This window comes from Oxyura jamaicensis, chromosome 6 (genome assembly GCF_011077185.1).
Source record: "Oxyura jamaicensis isolate SHBP4307 breed ruddy duck chromosome 6, BPBGC_Ojam_1.0, whole genome shotgun sequence".
Lineage (NCBI taxonomy): Eukaryota > Metazoa > Chordata > Aves > Anseriformes > Anatidae > Oxyura > Oxyura jamaicensis.
In genome coordinates this window covers 12,068,042-12,085,715 of record NC_048898.1, presented here as the reverse complement: position 1 = coordinate 12,085,715, position 17,674 = coordinate 12,068,042, and the positions used below count along the sequence as shown (strand labels likewise).

At 40.8% G+C, this 17,674-nt stretch overlaps 1 protein-coding gene and 1 long non-coding RNA gene across 10 annotated transcripts in view; one reads left to right on the top strand and one right to left on the bottom strand.

Moving 5' to 3' along the window:
- ZMIZ1 (zinc finger MIZ-type containing 1) overlaps window positions 1-17,674 on the top strand; it is a 346,051-nt gene that overhangs the window by 145,658 nt on the left and 182,719 nt on the right. The gene's annotated exons all lie outside the window — the stretch shown is intronic.
- Window positions 6,592-9,401, bottom strand: LOC118169396. The gene is made up of 3 exons (XR_004752066.1): window positions 9,238-9,401; window positions 8,122-8,164; window positions 6,592-7,247 (listed from the first exon to the last, which is right to left on the bottom strand). It is a non-coding gene; the product is annotated as an uncharacterized LOC118169396 (long non-coding RNA).

Here is a 17,674-nt window from a genome sequence, read left to right as displayed (position 1 = left end):
CTGCAACATACAAACTCCTTTTACCAAAGGGTATTTTGTACTGCTGACAATCACAGCTCTTAAGGTTTTTTACTTTCCCTCTGTCCCCACAATTTTGTTTTAGGATCAAGCTGAGACTTGTTTTTGTTTCTCAGCTAGTCTGAGCCCCCTCCCCAGCCTGAGAGCAGTTACAGATGCTATCTGTTAAGATCGGCTTCCTTCGTTTAGCCTTGGAGATGAAAAACTCCTGCCCTTCCTCCCTGCCTCCAACACTGATTACCTTCTGTAAACCTGCTTCAAAACCCTGTTGTTCGAACGAGCATCGTATGGGATGGAGGAGAGATGGGAGAAAATGCACTGGGGAGGGTAGCGAGGGAAATGAGAGTTCTTGACTGTCTGCGTATAGATAGATTTCTCTAGCTACTCCACAAAGCTTTAGATCTTTACAAGCTTCCTCCCAAGTGTCTTTGTTCTTTGTACAGCTCACTTGCAAACCTGGCATGTGGAATTGTTTTATTCAAACTTTACTGAAAGACAGGATGTACCTTAGAATTAGAAATATGATGGGCTGTCAGCCTCTTCCCCAAATTCCATCAGATCTCGATAGTTCTTAATAAATGAACTGACAGCTTATTAACCAGATGGTACAACAGGAGCTTCGTTCTGATGTAACGTTTTAAATTGTGTTGTTCTAACAGGTATGCAATTTATATCTACCTCTTCATCTTTGGGAATAAGAAGTGAGCAAGGAAAAGTAGTTTTTCCCCTGATTTGCGGTCATGTTAAAGAATTTGAACTATGTCAAAAGTTAGGATTGGATATCTTGCAGAAATATTCTCAGGCTCTGAGAAATTAAATGACTAGTTACTTAAGGATTCAGTGAAAACTTGGAGTATTAAAGAAGCTTAATGCTTTTTTTTCCTGATTCCTGGTAGGCAAACACCATATCTAACAGCAAAAAGAAATAAGTAGTTGGTTAAGTAGGCTTACAGAATCTTAATTTAAATATTTATTTGACGAAGACTAGACAACTGGCAATGAAGAATAAGTGTTACTCTATTTATTCCATTACCCATACCTTTTCTACCTGCTGTAAATATTGTTGAATTAAAAGCTGATTTAAAAGAAAATAAAAATACCAAATACCACAGTGGTTTTCTATACAGATATAATTACATTCATTTGCTGTTTCCACAGCTAGTCAAGTGCCTTGCTGAAGGACAGGCATAGCGACACCAAACTTCTCAAGTGTCATTCAAATAGAGGTCTTACAATTTTTCATTGGTAGATGACTCTCTTGGTAAAATTGGTCTGAGGATAAGTCAGTAATGAGGGAATGGTGCTGCCCGCTGCATATTGCTGGGTGGTTTAGCAAAATTGAGTTTTTCTTCCTCAAGTTGTAGAAAACTGTTAACACCATGGAAACTACCACTGAGAATGATTCTTGTATTTATCTTTTCACTTGGAAGATCAGATACAACTCAAGTGAATTAGGGACTGCAGTGTTTATCAGATCTGTGACCACTTCCTGTATAATAATTAAATCATAGAGTACAAGAAATGGTGCTTACAGCCCAAAACTGTCAATGCATTTTTCAGAGAAACGGGTTGGAACAAATCAGCTTCAACTTCTTATCCAAGGTGCTACCCTGTGGGACAGCCTGGGCACACCACAGCGTGAGTGGCTGCCCTACCTACTGCTTTTTCTCTGTGAGAAATCATGGGATGCTTCACGAGTGACATGGGAGCTCTGACGTGCCCAGTGGCTGCCAGACGAGTTGTCTGTCAGTGGAAGATAAGGGTTTGCTCTGGCTAAATGGACGTGGAGCTGGCAGCGTGGCTGTGCACCATGGTCAACTGCCGCATGGTTCGTATCCTGGCTGTTTTTGTAGGTTACGTGGACCTGTATTAATAATTACATTTACCTGTTGCATGGAAAGTTCATGTTGCCTCTGATTCAATGGCTAAACTTCACTGAATCTCGCACTGAATTGTTCATTGGGTGTTGCTAATATTTATACAAAATCTTCTCTGGCTGGTTTACGTATGGTAAATTTTCTACCTTGCAGCTTTCAATCCAAACACCATTTTCCTTCGTACTGCCTTTATCACAGGCTAGCTACGAGTGACAGACAGCTCGGGTAAGGTATTTGTTTTTAGAAGTACCATCAGTTGCCATCTCCCTTCCAGCACTACCTGGCGATACCCAGTAAGGAAGCCATGCAAGAGCTACAGTGCTGTGAGAGTATTTGTCAGAGACAAAAATAGAAGTTCTCCTTAGGTTTGCTCCTCTGAAGGTGTGTGCTGTAGTACTGTTGTTTATTCTGAAGACCAAGGAGTGGAAAATAGTGTGTGTGCTTCCATCAAGAATGCATACGAATCAGGGTCAGTTTTTTGTCTTTCATTTTAGTCTCACGATTAGACTTAGAACAAACATGTTTGTGTACACTTGCGACTTCTGAGCTGCAACTATTCCAGATTCCAAAAATTCCTGGACACGCTTAGGCTTTCTCCAGCAGCTTCTGCTGGGCGGGTGAGCACCTGCCTGGCGTGTGTGGTTCCACCGCACTGCTCCGGGGAAGCCTGCTGAGCCCAGCACCGGCCCCAGTGCTGGCCAGCAAATACGCGTGCGTGGCCAGCATGCACGTTGGCTCAGAGAGAGCCAGAAAGCTCCTGGAAAATAACTAGAACAGACCTCAGAAAAACAATAGTGAACTAAATTTGTGACTTTTTTATTTCTTTCTTTTTGAAGGCAGCTGTCTCCTTGTACAGTTGTTGGCAAAGTAACTGAATGTTAAGCAGTTTGTCTGCACTGGGAGTCATAACTTCTGGGAATCTTTGGATGCTGAGTTGGAAGTTTCTTGCTGTGGAGGACGAGTTAAAAATTTGAGAGAAAGAACACAGTTGAGTGATACCAAATTTTGTAGATTTCCTCAGCACCAAAATTCTGTTTTCAGTAGACACATCTCTCAAGTTCCATGTTGAGGCTGATATCCGTGGTATACTTCTAGAAATAGATGTTCTGGCCTAAACAAAGCTCTGTCTTACCCCATCCCTCTCCTCCTTTGGAAATTTATCAGAAAGATGTGAATTATTCCAGCTTGTGGAGTTTCCATTATAGTTCTCGAGACTGAGCTTGTGCTTGACTGCATCTCACACAAAACACGGTAGTCCACTTTGCTATTACTTCCTCAGGGAAGCCTTGTAATTAGTTGCTTCAAGAACTTCCATAATATTCTGGTGAAATGTGAAATCCTTATGAAATAACTTTTCTTCCTAAGAAATGTAATGCTATCTTTTCTAATAGAGTAGTAAATACTATATTTTTAAATGTCATTTATCCAATTAGAGCTTTGGACTGTATCCCATGTCACGGTCCTTTCACGTAGTTCTATCCAAGACCATGCATGTCTTAGGACGAGGCAAAAAAGTGATTGCTAGTTTTTTCTCTGTGTTGTTAGTGGTTTTATTATGCGAGTTCAATGGAAACCCACACAAATACTAAATTACAATGTAAGTTTATAATTATATTTGTAATGTAAATTCAGGATAGAGGGTGAATGGAATGGACAAATGGGAAGCACAAGAGAGCACAATTATCATTATGTGTACTATGAAAAATCACTACAAATTTAAATGAACGTTTAGAACATAAACGTACCTTTGAAAACTAAAATTAAATGCTAATATAACTTAGTTTTTTTTTTTGTTTTTTTTTTTTTTTTAATGAGAGGGCAGTTTACTGTGTAGGAGAACAAATAAGCCACTGTTTGGTCAATACCATTAATTATAAGCAGCTGAAATGATTTTTTTCCTTCAAAAATGATATGTAAACATTTTTATGTTTTGAGAATTGTGGGTATTAGAGTATGGAAATAATGACTGTACTTTATACTATGGCAATAATAATATATATGAGAGAAATTGCTATTGATTCTGACTTAGTAATCAATGTCATGGTTTGAGTATGGCATAGAAATCATAATTTCTTCTTTTTTCCTTCCTTTTGCTCTTTTCATCTTTCCAACCTCTATATGTCCCCTCCCAACGTATTTGGTGAATGATAACAAAGAAAATGACTTGCACGATAGCACGTGTAAAAGAATAACAACAAAAATGAAACTCTCAAGCACACGGTTCAGGAAAATATAAATCTATTCCCTTTTGCATCAGGAGGAATTTAGGCTTAGCTAATTGATACTGTGTTTTCCACTTTGATGTTCAGGTACTGCAAGACTATTGTTCAACCCTTTCAGAAGAGATTTTGGTCCAAGGTTCTCAAAATTTTTTTTCCAATATTTTTAGTTGAAAAGATTTCACCCACAATGAAATGAGGCATAGAGTAATTAGGCCACTTGCCTAAGGGCACATAGTGGAGTCAGTGCCATAAACAGGGAACAAGGTTGAGTTCTGGAACCAACTCCCTTGATACAAAATTTGAAAACGCTTTTCCCTGATTTTACCTTCAGAAGGTTCAAATGCAAAAAACACTTTTAAAAAGTGATACATTTTTTATGTGTAACTAACTTATATAAGGATCACAGAGAAAACAATGAATGCTCTCAGGAAAGAACTGTGCTTCCTTTTGTTGGTGAAAATGGGGATAAAACCTACTGTTTCTTGCTGACAAAGCGTATTTAGCAGTATTTTTCTATAACAAAATCTGGACATCCACATACTAGTTTGTCTTACTGATCTGCTAAGTTTTTCAAGCATTTTTGAAAGTTTTAGCACTTGTGACTCTATTCCTTAAAACCTGTCAGTATTAGGCTTTTTCAAGCATTTATAGACTTTCACTAGACTACATTCTCTGCTGCTCACAAAAATGCATAGCGATGAAGACAGCAAGCTATTTGTAAGTATTGCAGAATTTGAAAAGGAATCTTTTTTAACTTGTATTAAAACATAGTTACATATTTAAAAAAAAAACACTCAAATATTAAGTTCTTTAACCATTTCTGAACTATTTATGGTTTTATTTTGATAAATATAACTATAAACCTCTTAAATGTCCTTGTATTCAAATCTTTGTGAAAGATGGTTTTGCATGATTGCGGTGTATGCAAAAGACGGCATCACGTTGCTGCAGCATGCCTATCAGAACAAAATGAGCAATACAGGCTTTCCACAAAGTTTCATCTAAAGTTGTTTGATGCTGTCCTGGAATATGCTATAACAGCAGTCTGATGATGGTTTGATCTCTATGCCCTTGTCATCCTTGACATTTCTAGAGAGAGCTACCACAACTCACTCTTCTAGCTTCTTGCAATGTTGAGAGTCAACTAAAAATTAGCGAGATGACACTGTTATGTCATGTAGACCCCCACCCCAAAACATCCATAAAACGGTCAGAATTTAAGCTAACTTTGAAGGCATGGATAGGTGCTCTGAATTATTCAATCTTCTAAAACAAAGCTGACAGTAGAAAGAGCTTTTCCTGATAGACCTAAAATATACTTTGTCTTTTTAAGCTATGTGTTTTCTTTAAATAGATGAAAAATACTAATTAAAAAATGTGTGTGTTTTTATAGCTTTCCATAATTGGTTGAATAAGGATAAGAATCCATGTAACATATCATGGTATATCTAAGTTAAGAGTCTTTTAATCAGAAATGGTTTGCTAGATGTATTCAAAATGAATTTAAATGGATGGGTTGGTGAACTCGTACTCGATTCTACTGGAATTGGCAAAAAGGGGGCATGAACCTGGATGCTGGCAATTGATATCTTCATTTATATGCTTATCTAAATATTTGAAAACACACAAACATGGTTTAGACACCTCTTAAACAGAGAGCTAGCCTGCAGGTTTTATGATGGTGCAGCACAGATGTATTTTCTATTCATATTAAAAAACACACAAACAAACAAAAAACCACCCTCTTTTGGCTCTATACCTGAAAAGAATAAATGTTATGTAGAAGGTTTCTAAATATTTTTAATGGAAATTTATGCCAGGAGAGTTTTCAATTTAAAGAGATTTCTCTGCATTCCATATGGACTGCAGAAGTTTGTAAATATCAATATGGAGAAATTTTCAGAAAAGCAGGGTGAAGAGCGGGCTTTTGTCAGACTTGGCCAAGTTGTTTTGGATTGGAAAAAAAATAAGATCTTTACAGTTCTTTTTCTTTTGCTGTTAGATCTCACTGTACATTCTTCTTGTGGTATCTTGGAGATCTTGAATACTGTTTTTATGTAACACATGCAGTTAAGGCAAGTACAGGTTGTTAACTTGGGTATGTCTGTAAAAATCCCATTCGATTCCTTAGCAAGAGTACAAAGGGTTAAGGCAAGCTTTTTCTGCAAACACAGCAACCATAGGGAACCAACTCTGCAGTTTTATTATGCCCATTGAAATCATTACCCCAAAAATTTTTACAAAGACAAAGCATAGCATTTTTAGTACAATGAAACTTTTACGGTGTTTCGTAAAACATGCTAAATAGTTTGTATTGCCACATAGGGGATGGGTGTTTTACCTGTATTGCGGTCACTAATGTTTCCCAGTTCAGATAAGCTGGTTTTTAGCTGTTACTTCGAACCTTCATGTTGCTTCCATATTAAATAAACAGTCTGCAATAAAAGAAATTTCACTGAAGTAATTGTTGGGAAAAAAATTGTTTTTGGAAATGCTTTTTAAGCATTGTGCTTCAGTAGTGACTTACCATTTCTTTGAGGTGCTTTATTTCTTGCTTAAGTTGACATAAAAAAATGTTGATCCTCTCTTTGGAAAAAACATTCGAGATATGACAGTTTAGCTTAATCATAACATATTTATCAGTGGCAAATAGGGTACAGTGGAATTTTTTGAGCCGGTCTGGTCAGTTAATGTAGTTGAAGAGTTTCGTTTATTTGATAAGATGTGTATTGCTCTAATAGCTTATTCCATTGTTTTATTGTCCAAATCACTGGGTGTGTAAGCATTAGACTTTCAACACATGAAATTAAGTTCCATAAACCTTTGCTTACCTCCATGGAGGGAGCAGTTAATTTGTAAGTTGGTAAACCTCCGACCTAACTGAAGTGCTTGGACAGCTCAGTCTGGGAAGCTTAATTTTCTTAATTTTGTGTAATAGGAACTTGCCACCTTGGATTTTTTTTTTTTTTTTTTTTTCCCTAGAAATGCTTATGAAAGTAAAAATCGATCTTTTTCTTTTCCTCTCTCTAGTCTTTGTGTGGAAGGAAATACATCCTGCACATGAACTGAAGTATGACTGTAGGCCGGTTGTTTTAATCAACACATGCTCTTCTGATGAATTCCGGTCATGCTAAAAAGATAAATGACGCAACAGTTACAGAAACATATAGCTTTCCTTTGAATTAGTCTTTTGTAACATAAGTAAATTATCCAGAAGGCACTCAAGCACAACACTTTGATAATACAGGTGTTTAAATGGTAATAGCTATTGGAATTGGAATGGGAGTGAAACAATAAAGTCATTAGGGTGTTACAACATGAAATTAAGCTATCGCTATTACTGAGCAATATTATTATCCTAAAGTCTGCAACTCACAGAGCAAATGAAAACAATGTAATACCCCTCTAACAGTAGTTTACATTAGGATTTAGTTTAGCCATGATGTTTGCTAGTGTTGTAATATCTTTATTAGACAGCACTTGTGAGCTGGTGCGCTGTATTGTAATACAGAAAGAACAACATAGAGCTGCTGAACATCTACCTGAGTAAATCCCTTTCCTTAGAAAAATCATCTGTTGGTTAAAATCCTCACTGTAGTGGTGGCTCTCATGTTATGGTTACCAAAGATGTAGAATATTAAGAATTTTATGTTTAATATTTTAAATAAGTTTTAATACAGAAGATGAATATTCCCTTGATTTCGTAATGAATATCTATAATTTTAATGACAATTCTTGTTTGCTCTAAAATTGCAGCTTCTGATTTGCTCAATAATTGTTCTTGATCATTTGTCATGTGAAAACGAAATCTATGTTTATGACTACAATGGAAAAAAAAATACTTCTAAATAATTTCACTTGAACCTGACTTAGTCTGAGTGGAAGTTCATTAGGACAGTGTTCTGCTTGCATTAGGACAGTGTTCTGCTTGCGCTAGTGAAAAGAACTAACTTGTTTTCACTGTTCAAAGCCTTGGTGCTGAGACAATTCTTTCAGTTACTTACGATGCTGGAGACCTGGCTGCAGCTTGCTAGCCCGTATACTTGCCTAGATGACAAAAGAAAAAATATTAAAAAATATATATAAACAAAATATTTTTCAAGAATCTGCTGTGGTTTAGTTCACATCAAAAAAGTTGTATGGCTTCTTTGGGACAGATCATAAGCTGATATATATTATCGCAGTGCCATAGAAGCAGCTGGAACAAGGCACGAAGCATCAGCTGATAAATTACTTCCTTTTGTTTTTACAAAGAGAAATTTCTCAGTTTCAGTATCACCTGCATCAGGAATTCCTAGTATATGTTTATGAGGGGCTCACTGCCTCTCTTCCTTCTGAGCAGCGTTCCCTCACCCCATGTTTTGCTCTGTGTTCCTGCCTCCGCTGCCAGGCACCGCTCTTGCACCGATTTAGCTCGGGTGCTCCTGGCTGTGCTTCCCCTGCCCCTCTGCCCTCAGCACAGGGCCGTTCCCAAAGCAGCACCTCTGCTGAGGAGGGCACAGGCTTACAGATGAGGCGGGGTGAAAAGCATTGGGAATCTGAAGGATCACAGCGAGCAGCAGCCCTGCTGTGCCCGTCTTCCAGGCTTTCACCTCCCCGTGCCGGGCGTAAGCTCAGAAGCTCCCACTGGCATTTGCTGCCCGCTCTCTGCTGCTGACAGAGCAGCGCAGGGAGCTCTCGCTGCCTCGGCCTGCACCTGCTCACTGCGGCTCACCAGCTGTGCCAGGCGGTGCTGTGCACACAAGGCACATGCAGGAGCGTGGGTTGGCTCACCCCAGAACTAACCCTGTGCCTCGCTGGCAGCTGAGCCATGCCTGTGCCACACGGCTGGATGTGTGTGCCCCGCGTTACGCGCTCTGAAGCCCCATCTTCCTCTCTCCCAGCTTGCGTGCAAAGACCGAGATGGCTGAGCCATGGAGAACAATCCCTTGATACGAGTGGGATTATTCACATTTACAGTCGGGCCCCTGCAGCACCTACCGCGATGGTGTGCTGAGCTGTGCCCAGAGCGTGGAAATGCCAGCGTGGAGCGCACACTGCCGAATGATAGCGGCACACGGCACAGATTCACTGCTGAATCTTGTTGAAATTGCCTTTGTTTGTGAGGGAGTAGTGCTTACGGCTGCTGTCTTGTCGGTGAGGATTAGCTGGGACTCTGTGGTTCTAAGAAAAACAGCAAGTTTTTCCTTCTGGATTTCATTCTTTGTTGCTGCGTGCTCTGCTCTCGCAGTCTGTTGGGCTCATCTGCTGCTCTGCCCAGCTCACTGCTGCTACTACAGTAGCTGCTCTCCAGGGGGAAGAGAAGGAAAGAAAACAAATGAAACGTGTTGTGCATAGTTTGTCTGACCTGAATGTGATTGTGAAGTTTACCTCTAATGTTTCAAAAGCTCTGTTCAATGTAACTTCATTTGCCAGTGCAGTTGTTCTGCAAAACCGTTCTTTGTGTGGAGCTGAAAATTAAAAAGCTGGTCATGCTTTTGTAACTTGTAGGGGATACAGAGTTTGTTGTACTAGTCGGTACTATTTCTTACAATATTTTTAAGTAACTTGCACTGCAGGATTTAAACAAAACTATCCTTCCTTTGGGCTGACACTACAAAATGGGTTTGTCTGTCATTTTACCCGGGGAGTCATAACCTTGAATCTTGACTTTGCTGGCAGGAGCCAAAGAGCTACATCTCAAGGTCTGAAGTGACAATGAATGTGCATTTGAGTACTCTGGGGTTGTCTTGATTTATATTGCTGTCTTCCTTGCATAAATGATGTCTGGTTTGGGGGATTCTGACAATAAGTGAGAACACTGAAATAGCCAGTCTTCAGAATAGGGGCTTGGTTGTTTGAAATGAGAAGGAAGTGTGCGTGTGTGTGTATAACATATTTGCAGTCATCCCTTAAAATTCAGCCTTTGTCTCTTCTTGGAGCCCAGTCAGGTTTGGTGACTATATGCTTTTAATCTAGACAAAAAAGAGAGAGAGAAATGGAGGGGAGGGGAGGGGGAGAGATAAGAGGTGGAGGGGAGGAATGAGAAAAGGCATGCCAGCTAGTGCAGCTGCAGGTTTTAAGCTTTGTAGGAGCTGAAGCAAGGCTGTAGGCTGTCAGCACAAGTGAAGAAAAGTGCTGGAAAAGATCTGACAGACATAAACATGACTGCTTTCTGCAGCTATAGAAGTGCAAAGGAACAAACACAGATCTTGACATACACCCTCCTCCTTCTTAGATAGTATTACAAAATACATGGGTAGTCACCAATTTATATAACCTATCAAAGCCCAGCTCTCTTGAATATCAGAGAAATATTAGTTGGCTAAACCTGTATTAACCTTATATTAGGGAGATAATTAGAAATCTCAGGCATCTTACTGTAGACATCTGTGGAGAATATTGTGTTTTGTTCTCAGAAATTTTAAGCAAGCTGGTGGCAGAGCTACTCAGATTCCTGGGGCTGTTTTCATGTTGCAGTGAATGTGCATGGCTTCACAAATTGTTCCTGTAAAGACTGAAATCACTGGGAACAACCAGGATATCTTGACTTTAAGATCCATAGTCCTGGGGGGGGGGGAGGGGTGGGGGAAGCTGCCCAAGGATTAAAATGTACAATTTCCTTACTCCTGTAACAAATCTTGATTTCAGCCATGGAAAAGCACTTGAAGGTAGAAAAGTGCAGTTCCTGTATCTTTACTCCAGCTTCGTGTTATTCTTCTTTATTGTCATTAAAAAAGAAAAAAAAATGTGTTTCCAAAAACAAAAAAAAAAAAATCTGATTTCCAGAACCACACACCACCAAGGAGGGAAAAAAGAAGGAGATAACCTGATTAAATGAAGGACATGTAAATTGAAAACATGATGTTTCCTGTTTGAAGGATTTTGAAACATTGGACTCCGTTTGAGTTTGGAGAACTGGCTTTCCCTTCAGGAAGTGTTTGCTCCCTGCTGCTCTGCAAAAACAGTGGAAAAGAGAAACCTTTTCAAGTCACTGTTTCCACTGTAAATAGAAGAACTTGCAATGCCTAGTTTCCATTTTCCTCTTTGTTGTTATTGCTGGGGATCTCAAATCCCTATTTTCTTTCCCTGAGTGAAGCCCACACGGGAACCAGATTAAAAGTTAGAAAAGGCTTGTGGGCGAGCGAGAGGGAAGGAAGGAGAAAGGGTTAGAGAGGAAATGGCCATGCTGCATGCCTCTAAGGAGTAAACACGTTTCTGCGCTGTGTGTATTTTGGAAATGTGTCTGTAAGCATCTGTTTAAATTGCACTGTTCAGTAGCAGACTATGGTAGCAATACCCAGCAGTACTTCCAGTGCAACCCCCACTGGGTAGAATAAGCAGCGTTTCCTCGTGTGTTCGTCGCCGTGAGCAGAGCCCTTTCTGCTGCCGCTTTCATGACACATGCTCGGTTACACTCATCGTTAGCAGAACTGAGGTAGGTAGAAAAACTGGCGAGAAAACAAGAAAAACTTGTGACAAATGAATCCTACCTGTGTTCAAAGAGCTGTCTCTTTAACAGCGCTGTTCCTTTTGGGGCTAGGGCTTGCTGTCTGTAAGCAGCACAGATCCACGGTCCCTCCGCAGAGGGACCCGCCGCATCTGGCAGACCTGGCCTGGACTGAGAAGATGAGAGTGCAGGGAAAGTGGAGGCACTGCTAATGCTGCTTGCCAGCATTCGTGAAAGCCTGCATTATAAAAACAAGCGCATCCCCACACAGCTGAACTGTGCTTTGAAAATACCCCCTGCGTAAGGAAGCACAGAGGGAGAAGCTCTTAGGTGTCTTATCAGTCAGTAGTGCCCCAAATGCCACTTCACTAGGAAAGGTATGAGCAAAACATTTATTCCTGAATTAATCTCAGTGGAGATGGTTTTAAGAAGTAAAGAAATGCAGCCACGCTGCTGATTAATTCGCCCAGTGCTGTAATTATTGTGAAATATCAATGCAACTTTCTTTCTTCCCTCTTAGTCGCACATCGTGGTTTTACTGGTACTACAGAAACCCTGATTATATTACCCTGGCATTCTCAGGGACTGTTAAGCAGGAGTCTTCTCTCTTTTGCTCTAAAACTCATCTAAATGGAAAACACATTGTCTTCATTATATGCCAGTGTTGAATGAACAGAGTTACCATAGCAACAGCCATCTGAGGCCTTGCTGATTTCAGGCCAGTGAATGGGGTAGACAAACAAAGTACCTTCAAAACCAGAAGGGAACAATTGCTATTCATTCAAGCCAGGTTTAAGATCAGCAAATGTCTTTAGCAAAAGAAATGCAGATAAGAAAGTATCAGACGTGGCCACAGAATAATAACAGAAAATTATAATAATCTTAAACTTTTCTGCCTGGTGGTATAGCATTAAAGATTATTCTTAAGGTAAAGATTTTCAAGCGAGCTGAAGAGACAAGCCACAATTTGCCTACAACCTGGCGTAGCAGCGTAAGTACCGGCAATTGATGTGCACGGTCTTTGTCACCCAGCAGCCGGGGACAGCAAGCATGCGGAGGATGGGGCTGGTCGGGCAGGGGTGGCACCGGGTGCCCCCGACCACCACGCAGCCACGTCTCTGCTCAGGCACAGGCTCTGAGAGCAGAGGGAAAAAGGAGGATCTGGGTTACGATCCCAGTGCTAAATGGCACGCCTGCGGTCTCAGGCCTCCGCAGGCTACTGAGCAGCTCTTGAAGTTAGTCGGGAGCCCCAGGATGTTTGTTTCACCATTTTGCTGCTCCTGAAAGACTGTGATATGCGGTTTTATGTATGAAATGGTTGACATACTCAAGATAAAACCTGGTTAGACTGAATATATATTCACATAAAATGCCAAGTAACTGACTGTGAAATGGTTGTCTTGAATTAGAGATGAGATGGGTGTATGCGTGTTTGTCTGGTACGTCTAACTGTGTTTTCTTTCTCCTTAGTCCCACACAAACATTTAAATAATAATTCTATGACTAAAGCACCGTTTCTGATCTCAGTGGTGTCGAATGCTCAGAGACAGGAAGAGGCAGAGGCAAGAAAACGAGCAGAAGCAGGTCGTGCATTCTGCTAGCAGCGTGCCTGTAACACTTCTTAGAAAGCAGTAGGGCGATGAAGGGCCTCTCCTGGTCACTGATGTGGATTTGACAATAGCTGTCACGTGTGGAGGTTGCATAGCAAATAAGCAGCGTGGCTAGCTCAGCAACAGGATTAAAAGGGCAGCAGTGAGGTTCCAGAGAGAGTTTGCTAATATGGGAGGCTGGGTCATCTTTTACCCAAGTGACCACTCCGGGTGGGAGGTTATCTCAAGGGCTCAGTGAGGTCCCTCTGGGAGGTTCTCCAGTAAATTTGCTGTTTACTGGTTTTTCTGTGTTGGGTAGTTCAAGAAGAGGAAAGTAACAATAAATAAGATGCACAACTTGCTGCTGTCTGTAAATTAGTCCGTGTGATAACATAAACTGCTTGCTGTACCAGCTGGGGAGTTGGAGTCAAGGTGCCCTTGTGAGAGAGAGATCAGCCCCCTCGCTAATAATAGAGAAATCGTTATCCTGGGAAGCTGGTCTTGAAGACAGAATCTGTCAAACTTCAACTGTTTTCCCTACTATATTGTGTGTAGTTTGTACATGCGAAGAAGGGTTATAATAATTAGTGATCAGTTACAAATGTCAAGGGAAGTCTTAACAGCGATGTGAGACTGGCAATATGTACCACCCATAATAGCGGGTAGTTTCAGGCTGTTCGGAAAGGCATGCTCTGTGTTAAAGTTATTCTTACAACACACCAATGGTGTAACGGTGAATTGCTCACAAGTATTATGGGTATCTTTTCAGGATGGGGTGAAATACTTTAAGTACAAAAATATGTTTCACACAGTATTTATACGAATCAAACTGAGGAAATATTCAGAGGATAATGGTGAAAATACCAATAAAAGAAACACAGGTCAGCTGACCTTGAATGCTGACCTTGAATAATAACTTATTTTCTGGTTGGTTATGAATAGACAGGATAGACAAGATTTAAATCCTGGCAACAAAATAGTCAAGAATGAAGAGAGAAATCAAAGATTGAAGCATTGAGTTTAGAAGACAAGTTAATGGGAATCGGGGGGGGGGGGGGGGGGATCTTAAGTAAGGAATAATATAAAGGTGAATCAAACATTCTGGTCTCTCTTCATAACATAAGAATAAAGAAAGATTTGCTGAAACTGAAAGGCAGAAGGTAAGAGCATCTTATACAAATGATGAATAACACAGAATACACAAGAAAAAACATTGCAAGGCCAAGATGGTAGCCAGATTCAGAAAAATCAAAATTTTATTTCTGGATGTCTGTATTTGTGTGTATTATATATATATATATGTACACACACACCAATCTAAGCTTCCACATGGGTTCCATTAATTCAGTTTGTCTCCCTAGTAGTAAAACATATAAATTAATGCGTTTGTGTCTAAACTGTAGATAGCAAAAATTTCTTCTCACTTCTGTAATGGAGGTTATTGCGGGATTGTCATCTGTAGCCTTCAGTAGGTGTGGGTTTGATTGTTCTGAAGATACAATGCTGAAATATCTTCATTTCTGCTTTTGTTTGTAAAAGTTGCCAAGAGGCAAACACAAATGAAGGTTTTTATTGTTGCTGGTGATGGTATTATTATTCTGTGAAAGCACAGTATGTGCTAAGACTTTGGATCCCCTTGTGTTTTATCTAGCACTGCAGAGAGTGATCCATGGCTATCTGTGGATGCATTATAAACAGAACAGGATCTGCTTTGTCTTCACAATGTTATTAATTAGAAGTCTGATGAGAGTTGTTCCTTGTGAGTTTTGAGGATTGACAGTGGGCAGTTTGGACATGTTCCCAGGTATGTTTTCTGAGAAATTTGGATAGATTTGGAGTGTTGAGCAAAAAACATGGATGTAAAGAAGACACTCCTATGTTTATCTCAGACCTATCCCCACAGGTTATACAGCATTTGTCTCTCCAACTGCAAGGAATTTACAATAATTTTGAAAATGATGTTTTTAATAGAAGTTTGTCACTGAGGTTCTAGCTACAGGATAAGTATTTATGCCCATGAAAGTTGGCGCATACAGGGTTTTAGTTCAATCTGTTGTGGTACCTGAATTAGGTATTATTCAGACATGTCCAGAACAACTGTGGGGTTTGTTCTGCGCCTCCCCGCATCTGTCACACAAATGTTACTGCTATCGTAAAGCTGTAGTGAGAATGGGGGAGAGCGCCTCTGTGGAGAAGGATCTGGGGATACTGGTGGATGAAATGCTCGTCATGAGCTGGCAATGTGCGCTTGCAGCCCAGAAAGCCATCCGTATCCTGGCCGCACCAAAGGCAGCGTGGGCAGCAGGGCGAGGAAGGGGCCTGTCCCCCTCTGCTCTGCTCTCGTGAGACCCCGCCTGGAGCCCTGCGTTCAGCTCTGGGCCCACAGCACAAGAAGGCCAGGGACCTGTTGGAGCGGATCCAGAGGGGGGCCACAAAGATGGTCAGAGGGCTGGAGCACCACTCGTATGAAGGAGAGGTGGAGGGAGTTGAAGTTTTTCAGTCTGGAGAAGAGAAGTCTCTTCAGAGACCTTATAGTGGCTTTCCTGGACCTGAAGGGGGCCTACAGAAAAGATGGGGAGGGACTCGCCATCTCTGGGTGTAGTGATAGGACAAGGAGTAACAGTTTTAAATTGTGAACGAGTAGATTTAGATGAGATATAAGGAAAAAAATCTTTATAAACAGGGTGGTTAGTTATGGCAGCACGTTGCCCAGAGAGTTTGTGGATGGAAGTGTTCAGGGCCAGGTTGGATAGAGCTCTGAGTAACATGGTCTGGTGGGAGGCATCCTTGCCCATGGCAGGGCGTTGGAACTAGGACATCTTTAAGGTCCCTTCCAACCCAAACCATTCTGTGATTCTATCATTATGATTCTAATCATGATACATAATCCCTTTCCTTGTCATTTGTGCATACTGGGAGACATTGTGCATTTAGTGGAAAGCAGGCAAAAGACCCAGGACAGGTGTCCTGCGGTCTAGACAGCACTGTTGTATAAGACACATGATGGAAAACTGGAAACATAAAAGGTTCTTCAGCAGTAGTGTTAATACAGCACAGTTAGGGCCTGCTTCCAAAGCTTTCCTCACCCTTTGTGCAAATGAGCATCACGGCTCAGGACACGGTTCTTGTGTCTTTAACACTGCTTGTGTTCCCTGGTGTTAGTACGTCAACGTGCTTAAGCCTCGTCTAATAAAAAGCAGAGTACAAAGAAACAGCAGTTTAGGTGGGGCAGCTGGGTGAAATGATGGATGTGTGCCTCCGAAGCAGTCATTAGATACTTTATTTTCCTGTGTGGTATCTTGGTTAGTTCGTAATTCAGTAGCTTCACTGAAAAATTACTAGACTAGATAAATACTCGTGCAACTCTTGAGTAGTCTCCTTTTTGATGTTTTAGTAGGAAATTACTGTTACTGGGTTTTAGAATGCTCGTTACACTTCGGGTAATGAGCAGTAAGAACAGTAGAAATAGTAGTTACCTTTGAGCAGCTTTTAGCATTAGAAGTTTCTCCTCCCTGTACTAAATATGACCTGGAGGATGAAGCCAGTGAGTTGCTATTCCTTTTAGCAGGGCATGCTGAGTACGTTCCAAGAGGCACAGCAAGTGAGACAAACACAGCAATAAGACCACTTTTATCTCCTTATCGCAGTGACATCCTGTCTTATTTGATTGTCTCACAGCTTCAGGAGTTCCCAAGTTAGGTTTCGGTGCGCTCAATCGGGAGGAGTGTGCAGAAAGGAGGGCTTTATGAAGAAAGGTGGGCCTGATAAAGCATCACTGTCAACCTGGTTTGGCTGAAACAGAAGACAGGTGTTTCCAGGTCTTCAAAACAGGCAGCTGTCTGATCCCCAGCAACGTGCAATGGGAAGGGATAACCTGCATCACTGAAACCAGCCTTCTGCAGAAACAGGCAGCCATGTCATGACTCTTAACAACATAGGGGGATTTGCTTCAGAGGTAACCTTTGGATATGTTTTATGCGTAGAACATAGGAGGCTTTGCAAATTTTGTGGCCAAGTGGTTCGAGCGGTCTTGAAATACCAGAATGTTCCTATTCCCAAAGGTGCAATGAAATAGGAGAAAAGAAAAATGTTTCTGTGGGATTAGATTGTAGCCTTAGGATGAGGCTGGAAACATCCTATCTTTATTCAAATACAGTGAATGTAAATAATTTGGAGACCATAACTAGTTAGGAACATAATAGGCATGTAGATCGTATCACAGAAGATGAAGAGTAAAGGAATAGGAGTTCCTTTCTAATGGAAATGAAGCTTTTCAGTAAGAGAAAACAGAAGCGTGTGATGGCAGAACAGGAAGCCATGGCCTTGGACATAGTTGATATCCTATTATCCCACATTTGCCCTATTAATTATCTGGACAAGCAATGAATAGAGGAGTTGTCCATTTTCTCAAAATAACCCATTTCAGCCTGGAGATGGCTCCACACTGTCAGAATGAAGATGTTGCTTATTGCTGCTACCTGCGTATTCTTTGGAATGTAGATAGCAACTGCAGATGGAAGCTACCTGGCTAAAATACTT